Below are 4,547 nucleotides of genomic sequence, written 5' to 3'. Positions count from 1 at the left end.
TTATATGTAGATTTATTTATTTATAATATTCAAAACACTGTAAATGTTCATAATCTGTAAATGTCGACTATTCTGACAAAACCCGTGATACTTTTATTCTCATATATTTATATTTTTTATTCTTATGTAGTATTATGTTTCTTGTTGTATTTGTATATGTACACTGGAAGCCTCAGTACCAAAACAAATTCCTTGTGTGTGCAAGCACACTTGGCAATAAAGCTCTTTCTGATTCTGATTCTGATTATTGTATTCATATTGTAGCCTATTGCAAAACACTTGTGCTGCTATTGAGGTGGATACGGATGGTTAGTGAAAGATTTGGTGGATGTTTAAGGGTTAAGGTGTATGCGAAGGCTCAGTGTAATTACAGCTGTGTTTTTTTATTTTAATTTTTTGTTTTAAAAAAAAAACACGCATTTACACAATAATAGCATTGTATCAAATGATTCATTAAGTTGGCTTGAGAAAGCCAACTTACTGAAATCCTATTTAAACGTATTATTAAGTTGGCTTGTGAAAGCCAACTTATTGAAATCCTATTTAAACTTATTATTATTATTATTATTCTGAGCGGTAAAATTTCTGACTCTAACTCCTCCTAGAGCTTTAACTCCACATACTCCAAACTCGGCTCAGACACTCAAACTGTTCTGACTCGAGTTGCTATATCTTTTCTAACTGATCGGACTTACGGTTTTCTTAAATATTAATATTAAAACTCATAAAAATCCCATTGACTTTCATCGCAACAGTTCAAATTGAGCCAAGACTACGGTGGCCCAGTAGTGCACAACAAATAAACTCAAATCTAAACTCCTTGAAACCTAGACTCAATTAAACTACCATTCTATATGTACTAATGAACTTATCTATCTATCTATCTATCTATCTATCTATCTATCTATCTATCTATCTATCTATCTATCTATCTATCGAATAATCTATCTTTCTTTCTAACTAATCTTTCTTCCTTTCTTTCTAACTAATCCTTCTTTCTTTCTAACAAATTCTTTCTTTCCTTCTAACTAATCTTTCTTTCTTTCTAACTAATCTATCTTTTTTCTTTCTAAGTAATGTTTCTTTCTTTCTAACTAATCTTTTTTCTTTCTAACTAATCTTTTTTCTTTCTAACTAATCTATCTTTTTTTCTTTCTAACTAATCTATCTTTCTTTCTTTCTAACTAATCTATCTTTCTTTCTTTCTAACTAATCTATCTTTCTTTCTTTCTAACTAATCTATCTTTCTTTCTTTCTTTCTTTCTTTCTAACTAATCTACCTTTCTTTCTTTCTTGCTAGCTAATCTATCTTTCTTTCTTTCTAACTGATCTATCTTTCTTTCTTTCTAACTAATCTTTCTTTCTAACTTATCTATCTTTCTTTCTAACTAAAATGTCTTTCTTTCTTTATAGCTAATCTTTCTTTATAACTAATCTATTTTTCTTTCTTTCTTTCTAAATAATCTATCTTTCTTTCTTTCTAACTAATGTATCTTTTTTCTTTCTAACTAATCTATCTTTTTTCTTTCTAACTAATCTTTCTTTCTAACTAATCTATCTTTCTTTCTTTCTAAATAATCTATCTTTCTTTCTAACTAATGTTTTTCTTTCTTTCTTACTAATCTTTCTTTCTTTCTACCTAATCTATCTTTTTTCTTTCTAAATAATCTATCATTTTTTCTTTCTAATGAATATATCTTTCTTTCTTTCTTTCTTTCTAACTAATCTATCTTTCTTTCTAGCTAATATTTATTTTTTCTTTCTAACTAATCTTTCTTTATAACTAATCTATCTATCTTTCTTTCTTTCTAAATAATCTAACTAATCCATCTTTTTTCTTTCTAACTAATCTATCTTTCTTTATAACTAATCTATCTTTCTTTCTAGCTAATATTTATTTTTTCTTTCTAACTAATCTTTCTTTATAACTAATCTATCTATCTTTCTTTCTTTCTAAATAATCTAACTAATCCATCTTTTTTCTTTCTAACTAATCTATCTTTCTTTCTAACTAATCTATCTTTCTTTCTAGCTAATATTTATTTTTTCTTTCTAACTAATCTTTCTTTATAACTAATCTATCTATCTTTCTTTCTTTCTAAATAATCTAACTAATCCATCTTTCTTCCTTTCAAACTAATCTATCTTTCTTTCTAGCTAATATTTATTTTTTCTTTCTAACTAATCCTTCTAACTAACTAATCTATCTATCTTTCTTTCTTTCTAAATAATCTAACTAATCCATCTTTTTTCTTTCTAACTAATCTATCTTTCTTTATAACTAATCTATCTTTCTTTCTAACTAACTAATCTATGGTTCTTTCTAACTAATCTATCTTTCTTTATAACTAATCTATCTTTCTTTCTTTCAAACTAATCTTTCTTTCTTTCTAACTAACTAATCTTTCTTTCTTTCTAACTAATCTATCGTTCTTTCTAACTAATCTTTCTTTCTAACTAATCTTTCTTTCTAACTGATCTATCTTTCTTTCTAACTAATCTATCTTTCTTTCTAACTAATCTATCTTTCTTTCTAACTAATCTATCTTTTTTTCTTTCAAACTAATCTTTCTTTCTTTCTAACTAACTAATATATCTTTCTTTCTCCCTAACTAATCTATCGTTCTTTCTAACTAATCTTTCTTTCTAACTAATCTTTCTTTCTAACTGATCTATCTTTCATTCTAACTAATCTTTCTTTCTTTCTTTCTAACTAATCTATCTTTCTTCCTTTCTTTCTAACTAATCTATCTTTCCTTCTTTCTAACTAATCAATGTTTCTAATTCTTTCTAACTTATCTTTCTTTCTTTTTTCTTTCTAAATAATCTTTCTTTCTTTCTAACTATTCTTTCTTTCATTCTAACTAAACTTTCTTTCTTTCTTTTTCTTTCTAATTAATCTAACTAATCCATTTTTCTTTCTTTCTAACTTATCCATCTTCCTTTCTTTCTAACTTATCCATCTTTCTTTTTTTCTAACTTATCCATCTTTCTTTCTTTCTAACTAATCCTTCTTTCTTTCTTTCTTTCTTTCTTTCTTTCTTTCTTTCTTTCTTTCTTTCTTTCTACCTAATCTTTCTTTCTAACCTCTCTATCTTTCTTTCTTTCTAACTAATCTTTATTTCTTTCTAACTAATCTTTCATACTTTCTAACTATTCTTTCTTTCTTTCTAACTAATCTTTTTCATGAATTTGAACTTATGAACTCATGAATTTATACAATTGTGAATTTTCCTAAATTCATACACTTATGAACTTTTAAATTCATAAATAGTTCACCATAGCAACCACCCAGAACACCCTAGCAACCACCCAAAATACCTTACAACACCCTAGCAACACCATAGTAACCACCCAGAACACCCTAGCAACTGCCTAGCAACCACCCAAAACACCCTAGCAACCACCCTGAAACACATTAAAACACCCTAGCAACACCATAGCAACCACCCAGAACACCCTAGCAATCGCCTAGCAACCACACAGAACACCCTAGCAACCACCCAGAACACCCTAGCAACTGCCTAGCAACCACCCAAAATACCTTACAACACCATAGCAACCACACAAACTACCATAGAACACCCTAGCAACACCATAGCAACCACCCAAAACACCATAGCAACTGCCTAGCAACGACCCAAAATACCTTAAAACACCCTAGCAACACCATAGCAACCACCCAAAATAGCCTAGAACACCATAGCAACACCATAGCAACCACCAAGAACACCATAGAACACCCAACCAACCATTTAGAACACCCTAGAAACCGCCTAGCAACTACCCAGAACACCCTAGCAACTGCCTAGCAACTACCCAGAACAACTTAAAACACCCTAGCAACACCATAGCAACCACCCAGAACACCCTAGCAACTGCCTGGCAACCACCCAGAACACCCTAGCAACCACCCAAAATACCTCAAAACACCCTAGCAACACCATAGCAACCACCCAAAATAGCCTAGAACACCCTAGCAACACCATAGCAACCACCCAGAACACCCTAGCAACCACCCAAAATACCTTAAAACACCCTAGCAACACCCTAGCAACCACCCAAAATAGCCTTAAGCACACTAGGAACACCATAGCAACCCCCAGAACACCCTAGCAACTGCCTAGCAACCTCTCAGAATGCCCTAGCAACCACCTAAAATACCTTAAAACACCCTAGCAACACCCTAGCAACCAAGCAAAATACTCTAGAACACCATAGCAACCACCCAAAATACCTTACAACACCCTAGCAACTGCCTAGCAACCACCTAGAACACCCTAGCAACCACCCAAAATGCCTTACCAACCACCCAGCAACCACCAGAACACCTTGGCAGCCCACTAGAAACACCCTAGCAACCTTAAATTACTTTAAACTACTTTAAACTTTAAACTATTTAAAACTTTAAACTAAGTTAAACTACTTTAAAATATTTTAATCTTTAAACTAATTTAAACTTTAAACTAATTTAAACTTCAAACTACTTTAAAATTCAAACTAATTTAAACTTCAAACTAATTTAAACTTCAAACTACTTTAAACTT

The 4,547-nt window shown here is 30.8% G+C and overlaps 1 long non-coding RNA gene across 1 annotated transcript in view; it reads right to left on the bottom strand.

Annotated features, from left to right (window-relative positions):
• Positions 1 to 2,524: 2,524 nt before the first annotated feature.
• Positions 2,525 to 4,547, bottom strand: part of LOC143746836 (uncharacterized) — a 29,106-nt gene continuing 27,083 nt past the window's right edge. The window contains exon 2 of the long non-coding RNA XR_013206619.1: positions 2,525 to 2,600. This is a non-coding gene — a long non-coding RNA (uncharacterized LOC143746836). The remainder of the gene's footprint in view (positions 2,601 to 4,547) is intronic.

This window comes from Siphateles boraxobius, unplaced genomic scaffold (genome assembly GCF_051911475.1).
Source record: "Siphateles boraxobius isolate OS27281-9 unplaced genomic scaffold, OSU_SipBor_1 22, whole genome shotgun sequence".
In the NCBI taxonomy this organism is placed as follows: Eukaryota; Metazoa; Chordata; class Actinopteri; order Cypriniformes; family Leuciscidae; genus Siphateles; species Siphateles boraxobius.
Note: the sequence above shows the minus strand (reverse complement) of the source record. Positions and strands in the feature narration are given on the sequence as shown.